The sequence below is a fragment of the Dendrobates tinctorius genome, unplaced genomic scaffold (assembly GCF_039654945.1).
Source record: "Dendrobates tinctorius isolate UK_male_01 unplaced genomic scaffold, ASM3965494v1 ptg000015l, whole genome shotgun sequence".
Classification (NCBI taxonomy): Eukaryota; Metazoa; Chordata; class Amphibia; order Anura; family Dendrobatidae; genus Dendrobates; species Dendrobates tinctorius.
In genome coordinates this window covers 58,631,213-58,644,069 of record NW_027361683.1, presented here as the reverse complement: position 1 = coordinate 58,644,069, position 12,857 = coordinate 58,631,213, and the positions used below count along the sequence as shown (strand labels likewise).

General features: G+C 44.4%; 1 protein-coding gene across 6 annotated transcripts in view; it reads left to right on the top strand.

Moving 5' to 3' along the window:
• The window catches only part of CEP85 (centrosomal protein 85), a 193,726-nt gene that overhangs the window by 111,686 nt on the left and 69,183 nt on the right, over window positions 1-12,857 (top strand). The window lies entirely within an intron of this gene.

Here is a 12,857-nt window from a genome sequence, read left to right as displayed (position 1 = left end):
CCCACAAAAATGTTGTTTATGCCTCAATTTTTATTTTCATAATGGTAAAAGGAGAAAATGGATGCCAAAATTTGTTGTGTAATTTTTCCAATGTACGCAAGTACCCCATATTTGTTGAAAAACTGCTTGGGTGCATGGTAAGGCTGGAAAGAGAATGAGCACTATTTTGGCTGGAATAAGTTGCGGTTACTGTGTCACATTTGAAGAGCCCCTGACATGCTAAAACAGCAAAAACACCCTCGGGTAGCTCCCCTCACCCTCAGAACCTCCAAACACAGAGTGAAACAGCCCTGGCTCACATCGCAAACCCGATTTCTCCAGCGATGCTCTAGGTGTGCTGAACGCTTATGGAGGAAAACACGCACACCAGAAGACTTCATACACTTCAAATTTATGTTAAGGACATATAACTCTGCCCTTCACCTCGCCAAACAGACCTACTTCACCACCCTGATCTCCTCACTATCCAACAACCCCAAGAAACTTTTTGACACCTTTCACTCCCTCCTCAGGCCAACAGCACAAGCCCCTATCACAGACATTTGCGCTGATGACCTTGCCTCCCACTTTATAGAGAAAATAGACAATATCCGTCAGGAAATTCGCTCCCAATCACCAAATTCAGTGACTCCCATCCCTCCCTGCATTTCCCCTGGCTCACTCTCCACATTCGATCCCATCACAGAAGAAGTAGTCTCCAGGCTCCTCTCCTCTTCTCGTCCGACTACATGCACAACCGACCCCATTCCCTCACATCTCCTCCAGTCTCTCTCTCCAGTCGTCACAACTCACCTAACTACAATCTTTAATCTCTCCCTCTCCTCTGGCATCTTCCCCTCCTCCTTCAAACACTCTATCATTACTCCATTACTAAAGAAACCCACCCTCGACCCATCCTGCACAAACAACTACAGACCAGTCTCCAATCTCCCCTTCATCTCTAAACTCTTGGAGCGCCTGATATACTCCCGCCTTACCCGTTACCTCTCCACTCACTCCCTCCTAGACCCTTCACAGTCCGGTTTCCGCCCCCTACATTCAACAGAAACTGCACTCATCAAAGTGACCAATGACCTTCTGACAGCAAAACGTAATGGTGACCACTCTCTGCTCATTCTTCTCGACCTTTCTGCAGCTTTCGACACTGTTGACCATCCTCTCCTACTCTCTAGGCTCCAGTCACTAGGCATTAAGGACACTGCTCTTTCCTGGTTCTCCTATCTTTCCGACCGCTCCTTCAGTGTTCTGTTTTCTGGCTCCACTTCATCTCCTCTTCCTCTCGCTGTTGGGGTACCTCAGGGCTCAGTCCTTGGCCCCCTTCTCTTCTCTCTCTACACGGCCCCAATTGGACAGACCATCAGCAGATTTGGCTTTCAGTACCATCTTTATGCTGATGACACACAACTGTACACATCATCCCCTGACCTTACCTCCGCTGTACTACAGAACGCCACTGACTGTCTGTCTGCAGTCTCCAACATCATGTCTGCTCTCTATCTGAAACTCAACCTCTCCAAAACTGAACTTCTTCTGCTCCCACCATCTACCAACCTCCCTAAATCTGACATTTCCCTCTCTGTGGGTGGCACCATAATAACACCCCGATAGCAGGCGCGCTGTCTGGGTGTTATGTTTGACTCCGATCTCTCCTTCACCTCCCATATACAATCTCTTGCCCGCTCGTGCCGCTTACACCTAAAGAACATCTCTAGAATCCGCCCTTTTCTCACCATGGAAACAACAAAAACTCTCACTGTCGCCCTGATCCACTCCCGCCTGGACTACTGTAATGCTCTATTAATTGGCCTCCCTCTCACTCGACTCTCCCCTCTCCAGTCTATCCTTAATGCAGCAGCCAGGGTTGTCCATCTGGCTAATCGTTACTCAGACGCGTCCGCTCTTCGCCAGTCGTTACACTGGCTGCCAATTCATTACAGGGTACAATTCAAAGTACTTGTTCTCACTCACAAAGCTCTCCACAGTGCGGCACCCCCTTACATCTCCTCCCTCATTTCTGTCTATCGGCCTAACCGACCGCTGCGCTCTGCAAATGACTTTCGACTAACCTCTGCCCTAATCCGTACCTCCCACTCCCGACTCCAAGACTTCTCCCGTGCTGCGCCAATTCTCTGGAATGCTCTACCCCAAGATATTAGGACCATCCACAATTTGCATAGTTTTAGGCGCTCGCTCAAAACACATTTGTTCAGAGCGGCCTATCACATTCAGTAATCAAAGTCATGTTATGTTTGTGTGTGTGTAGCCCATTCACTATCTCCATCTAACCCCCACCCCCTGAAGATGACTGGACCATCATTGTAAATACATCATTGTAAATACAAACCTGTGCTTTGTATCTCCCCCACCTCATTGTAGATTGTAAGCTCCCACGAGCAGGGTCGTCTTATTTCGCTTTAATTATTGTATTGTTAACGTTGTTACTTATGACTGTTGTGTTTGAAACGGTTTAACTGTAAAGCGCTGCAGAATATGTTGGCGCTATATAAATAAAGATTATTATTATTATTATTATTATTATTATTATTATACCTCTCAAGGAATTCATCTTGGGAGTAGTGAGTATTTTTAACCCTCACCGCGATACACAAACTTGTAGAACATTGAGCTGAGTAAATGAAATTCCATTTTTTTCCACTAAAATATTGATTTGACTCCAAGTTTGCTATTTTGAAAACCGGGTAATAGGAGAAAACGAACAGTACAATTTTTCCGGAGTACGTCAATACCCTATAAGTGGTCGAAAACTACTTTTGAGGCACAGTGCCAAACTCAGAAGGGAAGGAGCTCCATATTACAGTTCACATTTTGCTGCACTGGTTTCCATCAGGAACCCCCATAAATGAGCCCATTTTACAAACTACAGCTCTCAATGAATTCATCTAGGGCTGCAGTGATCATATTGGCACCACAGGTGTCACAGAATTTTATCCCATTGGGCAGTGAAGAAATTTTTTTTTTTTTTTATCACAAAAAAATTTTTAGCAGCAGATTTTACATTTTCACACAGAGAAATGTCACACAATTTCTGCTGAACGTGGCAATACCCCATATGTGGCTGTACAGTACTGCTTAGTCTCACAGCGAGACTCGAGAGGAAAGGAGCGCTATTTGACTCTTGGAGAAAAAATTATTGTAGAATAGTTTGCAGATTCCAAAAACAGAGCCCCTAAATGCCAGAAGAGAAGTATCCCCCCTCAGGTTGACCCTATTTTGGAAATGTCAACCCTCTGTGAATTTATCTACAGGTATAGTGACAATTTTGACTCCATAGGTGTTTTACAGAAACAAGCAACACTGGATATTGCTGAGTGAAAATTGCAAACTGCCGTTGTAGTGACCAGTACGTTGCAGTAGTCCATACATTATGCCCAGTTCATGCTGCTTAAGACGTGCACCAGTAAATTAGGCTAGCTCTCATCGCTACAGAAATGTCAAATGTGGTTTAGGTACACTCTGGGGCTCAGAAGGGAGCGGGCATTTAGATTTTAAAGCACAGAATTTTTGGATTTATTTTGTTGGGCCAGGAGCCATAGTACTTTTCAAGAGCCTTTTACTACCAGTAACGTGGAAGCCTCCTATATTTCTATTAACAGATGGATGTGAGTGGGGGCTTTTTTGTGGATTGATATGCTTTTATTGGGAACTTTTTCCTATGCTCTATGCTAAGTACTTGCTTTGGAGTTTCCATCTAAGTCTGTGAGTGACGTGATTCAGATGAAACCCACAAGGGATTAATTCAATATAATGAAGAAGCAATGTTACTCTGGACTCCATCTAACCTCTGTTCAGTTTTGTCCTTCTTTTGAGAGGTGCACAAATCTAGCGGACCGTGCCTTTATGCGCACCTAAAAAGACATACTGCCAGAATACAGGTCAGACGGTGTCCACAGAGGCTCCATCTGGTTCATTTTAGTGAATCTTCCACCTAGAGTTCCGTCTGAATCGCGTATTTCAGAGATTTAGACAGGAACCCCAGTGTAAGCTCTCAGCGCAAGATAAATGTAAGCTAAGCTTTACTGAGATCTTTGGGAGGCAGAATGAACAAATTAACAGGTGAAGAATTGCTTATTTTCTCTTTCCCCAATGACTGCACCACGGAGAGAGGGGATCCTCCCTTCAAGGACAGGAAACCTACAGATAAGAGGCGGTATTTTTCCCTGGCATCAGTTGGTTTCCTGTCCTTGATGGAGGAACGTTCCTTCAGTTTAAGCATACTTGAAGAAAGGTAAAGCAAGAAGATGGAAGTCGTGCCAGGCCTGACCAGACCGGTACAGGCAGCAGGGATGCCCCTGCCTCGGCTGGTGCAGTGTCCTAAAGCCGCTACTGGTGGGGCCTTTCAGGGTGTTGTGGCGGGAAGCGCAGCGGTCACACCATACTTCCGGTGCATGGTTTTGGGTGTCCATGACTGGAAGTGACTCCGGCGAGGAAGCCGGAAGGGATCCATTGGATGGTCCGAGGCTTTCTGCCTTTTAAAAGCCAGTGGAGCGCAGTAAGTGACGCTCCCAGCAGCTTAGGCTGTCCCAAGTAGGTATGGAAATCCTGGCGGGAAGAACCACCACAACAGTAGCAGCCAGGGAGACAAAGGCAGAAAGAGGTGCGGCAGCGTGAGGCTTCATCCGACGCAGTGGATGTTCCGGCAGCAAATCTACCCAGCAGAGCAGGTGGACAAAGCTCCAGCCTCCAGAGAAAACCCATCTGTGGATTTGATGCCTCCTTCTAAACCAGTACACGCGTCTGCGTCTGATTGGTAAGTGATCTTCGTGAAAGTTCACTTTGAAATTGGGGTCCCCCTTTATTTTCATTTATTTAGGGAGGGACATGCTAAGCTAAAACCAGGCACAGGAGTTGCCCTATCTGCAAGGAAGATTTGCCTGTTACCTGAGGGAAAAGGCTCTGCCAATCAAGCATGGAGTAGGTTGCTATCTAAGGAGACCCCAAATTTTGCCTCAGAGTTGAGATCTGTGATCAGGACGGAGGTTGAAAACACCTTTTAAATCCCTCTCCCAGTGGGGTAGTATCGAGAAACAAAAGTCCAGAAGGAGGTGCCTTGAAACTGGGACCAGTAGTTCAGATGAAGAGCAGAGAGACATTGATTCATCGGACTATGTGAGGGCGCCATTGCTTTCCAGTTCAGGAAACAGTCTGGTTAAGGCTGTAAGGTCCATAATGAGAGTGATAGACCCTCGCCCTGAAAAGTCAGTGTTGGATGTTTGGTGGTCTCCGATAAAAAAAAAAACACAGGCCATTCTCTCTTAATGAGAACATACTATCTCTGAGAGAATTTAATAGACCTGAAAGGAAGAACTCTGTTCCGTCCCTCAAAAGGAAATATCCTTCTGATTATCCGGCATCCACGGCCTGGGACAAGTCCCCAAAGTTAGATGTGGCTTTTGCTAAAGCTTGCAGGAAATTTGCCCTTCTCTTTGAAGACATGGGGATAATAAAGGATCCACTAGATAGTAGAGCAGATTCCTTCCTTAAGGGTTCCTGGGAAGCATCAGGGGGCGGTCTCAAATTCAAGATTCCATTCCCTTCATGCAGGGGGCTGCGGCTTTCCTGGCTGATTCATCAGCTGATCCAGTTAGACGGGCGGCCAGATCCGCAATCTTCTCCAGTGCAGCCAACAGAGCCCTCTGCATAAGTGTTGGCCTTGGAATATGAAAACAAAATCAAAATTATATTCCGTTCCCTGAGAAGGCAAGTTTCTGTTCAGGGCAACATTACATGACATCCTTGAGAAAGCAGGGTAATCTAAAAAGGGATTTTTACAGCCTTCCTATTCCCACATTATAAAAATTATTTTCAGAGTATTATTAATTATAGCACCATTTATTCCATCGCGCTTTACATGTCAGGAGGGGTATACATAGTAAAACAGTATAGTAATCTTAACAATACAAGTCATGGAGTCTGAACTGGAGTCTCTGGGTAATGTGGATCCAGTGCAGGCATTGACAGAGGGGAGAGGTTGGGGAAAAGTGGGGGACAGGTAGATTAGTCAGGCAGCAGAGTTTAGAATAGACTGGAGGTGTGTGAGAGGGGAGGCCACAGAGCAGGAGATAGTGTTTTTGCAGACTGTTGGTTGAGGAATGTGCGGATCCGGGAAATATTTGAGTTTAAGTCGGCAGGAAGTGTAGAGGGCTTGGGTATGTGGTTTGAAGGAGCGATCAGGAGTCAAGGATTACCCCAAGGCAGCAATCTTGTGGGACTAGGGAGAGTGAACAGTCATTTACTCTAATGGATGGGTCCAATGGGGAAAGATGATGATTTCTTTTTTTGTCCATAATAAGTTTTAGAAATCTAGTGGAGAAGGATGAAATAGCGGACAGACATTCTGGAATTCTGGTTAGTAGGGATGTGATATCTGGTCCAGGCAGGTAGATCTGTGTGTCATCCGCATAGAGGTGATACTGAAAACCGTGAGATTCTATGAGCTGACCCAGTCCGAAGGTGTAAATGGGGAAAACAGCAAGGGCCCTTGGACTGAACCTTGCGGGACTCCGACAGATAGGGGTGAGGTGAGGAGGTGGTTTGCAAGTGGGAGACGCTGAATGTCCAAAATAGGGCCAAATCTGTGATGCCTAGAGATGAAAGGGTCTGTAGTAATAAGTGAATGGTCCACTGTGTCAATGGCAGAGGACAACTCCAGGAGAAGGAAGACAGAGTAGTGTCACTTAGCTTTGGCGGTTAATAGGTCATTGGTGACTTTAGTTAGGGTAGTTTCAGTGGCGTGAAACGGTCGGAAGCCAGATTGTAAGTGGTCGAAGAGGGAGCAGGAAGAGAGGTGGGTGGACAGTTCAAGATGGGCATGTTGTTCCAGTAGTTTTGTCGTATAGGGTAGATGTGGAGTGATAGCTAGATACAGAGGATGAGTCGAGAGGGCTTTTTGAGGATGGGTATGATTGGGGCATGTTTGAAGCATAAGGGGAAAACACCAGTTAGTGATAGGTTGAAGAGATGGGTTACAGTTGGGATGAAGACTGTGGTGAGGTTAGGGATGAAGTGGGATGGGATCGGGTTAAGTGCACAGGTGGTGAGATGTGATCTTGAGAGTAAAGTGGAGAGTCGATCTTCTGTAATGGTGGTGAAGTTGATTTGAATAGCAGTTTAGGGTTGTGAGACAGGGAGGATATGAGAGATAAGTTTGTTTTGCTGCAGTGAGTGTGGGCTTGAAAGTAGTGAGGGACTGTTTGAATACAATGAAGTGCTCATTGGAGTGGGATCTTTATCATTTCCACTCAGCAATCCTAGAAGTCTGCCTCAGTTCTTTGGTCAGGCTGGTGTGCCAGGATTGTCTGTTGATTTTGCTAGCTTTGGTATGTGTGAGAGGGGCGACCGATTCCAGAGCTGTAGCTATTGTGTTATTTAAAGCATCAGCAGCATCCGCATTGTGCAAGGAACTTATGTCTGTAAGAGGGAGAAGGGATTCAGAGTGAGTGTAGATCGAGGTACTTAAGATTTCTGCGAGGGTGTGCAGGAGAGGGAAAAGCATGTAAGGAGGTTGTGCTCAAAAAGAGGGAGCTGCAAGTCAGAGGATAGATAGGTAGCAGAGGAGGGTCATGATGGGTTCCAGTGTGTGGACATCCTTGTGAGTGGCTGCACAAGGCTGAAAGAGAAAGTGAGAAATAGATGTTTAGTGGCATCTGAGACGAAAGTGTCAATGGGGGATGTTGAAGTCGCCCATGATAATGGGGATGTATTAGGAGAGGAAATGAAGTAGCCACGTAGTGAAGTGGTCGAAGGTGGTGGCTGGCCTTGGCAGTAAATGACAGCCAGTTGGAGAGGGAGTAAATGCACACAGAGTGCACCTCAAAGAAAGGGAAAACCTACGCCTCCGCCATGCTTGCTTTAGAGGCGGGGTTGCGAAAGGTGGAATCCACCATACGAATGTGCATCTGGAGAGGCTGTGTCAGAGGAGTGCGCCAGGTTTTGGTAATGGCGAGGAAGGAAAGTTTGTTAGTAATAAAGATTATTGATGTAGGAAAAAGTTTGTTGCACACAGAGTGAGCATTCCATAGAGATCCTGTTAGTGGGACTAGGGAAGCGGGGGCTGGGTGAATAGGTATAAGGTTAGAGAGGTTACAGAAATGTGTGATGAAGCGTGGATGGGAGGTGGAAGTGACTGTGGGGATGTGGTGAGGAGTATCAGGATTTGGAGAGATATCCAGTGAAGAGGAGCCCGAGACTGTGATAGCAGGTGGGAGCAGGAAAGAGCATGAGGGGCCTGTCTGTGTTTTGAGACAAAGGATTGTATGCTGAGGAACAGTTCTGAGGAGGAGGTAAAATGGATGGGTATGATGGTGTGAGAGAGATGACCAGTTCATTACTTGGTGCAGGGATTAGGGGGGTTAGTAGAAAGTGAATTATAGAGTGAAAACAAACATTTTTTACTGTGACTTTATCCAGTGACCTTCAGTTTCGACTCGATGAATTCATAGCGCCACACTTCTTTGATGCCCTTATGATGCACTGGGCAGACTGACGTCTTGGCAGACATATCGTTTGCAATATATTTGCTTGAAAATGCATTCAGGTGTGGAGCTGAGGGGAGTGGTCTGTTCTCATTTTGGTCAGATAATTAAGAGTGAGCCAGATGCAGGATGATCAAGGCAGAGTAAACAAGGAGGTCATAAATATCATTGGGGATATAGCAGGGGTTGGTTGAAAAACATACCAAGTGGTTGCAAGAAGCAGAAGTGGGGAAAATTCAGTGTGGAAAGTTGTGACGTACCAAGTGGTGGCAAGAGGTTATGACCTCTTTAGTGAACTTAGGATGGGTCTTTAAACTTAAGAAAATCGAAGGTTGAGCTGAAAATTGTACAGGAGTTCCTGGGACTTGTAATAGACTCTCAAAAACAGGAGTGTCTCCTCCCGGAAGACAAAAAAAGAAATGATTACGTTTCAGATGTTGAAGGTATCGCAATATCCATTTATGACTTTGAGGAAAGCTATGTCCCTGCTAGGTTCCCTAACCTCCTGCATGCCACCAGTACAGTGGATTCAGTACAGTACACACCAGGGATCTTCAATGGAACATCTTTAGGAAGCCAGGTTTCCCTAGGATGACCGTTACAAGAACAGATGACTGTCCTCAAGAACTATTAATTCCCTGGAGTGGTGGCAAAAATGGAAAATTTGACCACAGGTGTTCTTGGGTAAACAGTTACTCCAGTCATCACCACAGATGCAAGCCCCAGGGGTTGAGGGACACATCTGAATGACATAGTTGTTCATGGAGTCTGGACTGGAAGCAGAAAATGGTTTCCTCAAACATGGAAGAATTTTTAACATTTAAACAGGCTCTGATAGAGTTCTTAGATCCCCCTTCACGGTCAGCATTTAATGGTAGTTTTGGACAACCAGGTAGTGGTTACCTATCTGAACCACTAGTGCAGAACCAAGTCTCATCCTTTGACGGATATAACAGCCCAGATTTTTCGGATGGCAGAGATAAATTTCCTTTTTCTGTCTGCATTTCACATATGGGGGGGTGGGGAACTACAAGGCAGATTTCTTGAGTCGAACTCAGTTAAAACCGGGCGAATGGGTTCTAAAACAGTTGTAATATGGCCGCCAGATGAGTCCTTGAGGGATGATATGTGTCATCGCGGCTATTAGCTACAGTGATGTGAGCTCGGAAGTATGCTCCAGCCCGTATAGTGCTAAGTTATTTTGCCATTCCAGACCGGGTTTTACGAGCGACCATAAGACATGGGTGGGAATGACCGCTTACATGTCCCAACCCCAGGAATGTGGTTTGGCAAATAAAATGGAGGACAAATGTCTCATTAAGTGTCTGTGGCTGGAGGTGTGGAGACCCTCCAGTGTGTGTTGCTAAAGACACTGACCTGAGTGGGCGGTCACGCAGTACTATATGGACTGTTTATTTTGCGGTTTGCTTTTCACTTTGTGCCAGAAAAGGCAGATCCGTTTATGCAGTTTTAATAAACTTGTTTGGACAATTCAACAATACTGCTTCCTGTGTCTACCTCAACCGCAGCTGAGTACAGATTCCTAGGCAGTCCATATTCAGCCAGATCGTAGAGATATGGTGTCTCCCAGTTATAGATCTCTTTGCCAACAGCAAGAACAAAACGGTAGAGACCTTTTGCTCTATAGATCCCGGGGGAACCCTCAGGCTCTCTACTGTAGATGCCTCCATGGAATCATTCTCTGGCCTATGAATTTTCCCCGTTTATCTTGATCCTGGCAGTCCTAAGAAAAATCAAAGAGGATAAAGCAAGGGTAATTCTAATATCCCCCTTCTGGCCAAAAAGACCTTGGTTCTACTGGCTGAGTATGACGTCTATCACTGATCCTTGTTTACTGCCGGAGATTCAGGATCTTCTTTCCCAGGGGCCTGTATATCATCCTCAGGCAGCAATTTTACACTTGACAGCATGGAATTTGAGAGGGCGCTCTTGAGAGACAGAGGTTTTCCCCCAAATTTGACTTCTACGTTACTGTACTAAAGTAGAAAAGCTGTCATTACTATAGCCTTTGAAAAAACTTGGAAAAAATTCCTGTCCACCTCAGGGGTCAGAGTCTAGGATGAGGTTCCAATCGTGGCCATCCTAGAATTTTTACAAAAAGGATTAGAGCAGGGCCTTGCTACTAGCACCTTTTAAAGGTTCAGGTGGTTGCATTAGAAGCTCTGTATAATCATGATGTGGCGGGGAATCCTTGGGTAGCTAGATTCATTAGAGCCTCTGCTAGATAAAGGCCCTTTGCTGGCCAGAGATTACCAAAGTGGGATCTGAATTTAGTATTATCAGTCCTAACTAGTTGCCTCTTTGAGCCCTTGAATTCCAGTTCCCTTAAGATTTTAGCTCTTAAGACTGTTCTTCTAGTGACATTGACATCAGCCCGCAGGGTGAGCTATATTCAGGCCCTGTCTGCAGGCTCCCACTTCACTCAAATTTTTCATTCTGAAACCTGACCCTGCTTGCCTAAGGTAGCGTCTCGTTTCCATAGGTCCCAAGAAGTAGTCCTCCCATCTTTTTGCTGCAATTCCAAGAACACAAAAGCAGAGAGTTTCCATATGTTAGACGTAAGAAGGTGTTTAGTTCAACACCTAACGGTCACCCAGGTGTGTATGAAAGATACCCAAAAAAAAAAAGGGCCCAAAAAAGGCTCAAGGCTTCAAAAAGCACATTGGCAAGGTGGATAACAGATGCAATCTAGTCAGACTACTCGTCCAGTGGGAATGTCGTCCCGGAGGTTTCTATAGAACAGATCTGTAAGGCTGCCACTTGGTCATATCATTCTACCTTTTACAATCACTAGCGACTGGACCTAACCTCTTCTTCTAATCTCACCTTTGGGAGAAGGATTCTGCAGACTATGGTCCCTTCCTAAGATTCAATTCTATTGCAACTCTCTCCGTGGTGCTGTCATGGGGGAAGGAGAAAGATGTAGCTACCGGTAAAGGGATTTCTCAGCCCATGACAGCACCTTTTATATTCCCTCCCGTCCCATGTCGGTGAGCACACTTTTTCTGTTTACGTGTGATTTATGTATAGGTCACAAGGTGCTTATTATGGTTGAAATGTTTATTGTTGTAATAACTTGGAGGTCCTCTTGTGCTCTGTAAACCAACTGATGCGAAGTCTGCCTTTTTTTTTTTTTTTTTTATTAATCTGTGTGTTCCCTGTCCTTGAAGGGCAGATCCCCTCTCTCCGTGGTGCTGTCTTGGGCTCCGAGAAATCCCATTACTGGTAACTAACTGCGTCTTTTTACACAGTTCCTTGTGTTGTATAAGTGATTAGGCGACTTTATTCTTCAGGTCTGTGCGATTACAGCGATACCAGATTTATTTTGTCTTCTTAGTTTGGGTGCTGTCACACACTAAAAGATGCTGTTTATTTTTTTCAAAAACAAGATTTTGCATCGCCATATTTAGATGGCAGAAATATGAAAAAAAATTATAGCCAACAGTCGTGACAGCTTGTTTTTTGCCGGTCAAGTTGACTTTTTTTATTTGCACCATTTTCGAGCACATGACATTTTTTGATAGTTTTCTATTCCAATTTTTGGGTTGCAGAATGAACAAAAAACAGCAATTCGTGAATAGTGTTTTTGTTTTTCTTTTTTTTTTTTTTTTAATTGCCGTTCCGTGTGTTAAAATTGATGACCGCTTTATTCTTCGAGTCAGTACGATTACAGCGATACTAGGTTTATATTGTTTTTTTTTTTGTTTGTTTCACTGCTTTTACACAATAAAACCTATTTTATAGAAAAAAAGAATTGTTTTTCATTCTGAGAGCTATAACTTCACTTTTCCACTGTTGGCGCTGCATGGCGGCTTGTTTTTTTGCCGGACAAGATGACTTTCGGCGGTACCATTTTTTTTCCATTTAACTTTTGGATCGCATTTTATTCTACTTCTTGTTCAGCTGCATGATGAAAAAGCAAAGGTTTTTGTTTCTTGTGTTTTTTTTTTTTTTTTTTTTGAAAGCGTTAAGTAGTGACAGTTTTATAGATTTGGTCGTTCTGGACTCGGTGATACCAAATCTCCGATTTCAGTTTTTATTTTTCTGATCACTGGTCTCATGCATTGCAATACACATGTATTGCATTGTATGAGACCTGACATTGAAGCTTAGGTGATTGAAGGATTTTTTCACAGAAAATCTTTTAAACTTTGAGTATAAATTTGTGTTAAAAATGAGTTACTGTGTTCTTATTTTAATTTCTCTAATTTATTCATAGAATTTCAGAACAGCGACATTACTGAGATGAGACTGTATAGCCTTTTGTTCACTTAATTCCTTTTCTGTTTTTTTTTTTTATTTTTTGAATGGCTGTATGAAATAATTCTTATGGAAAAATAACTT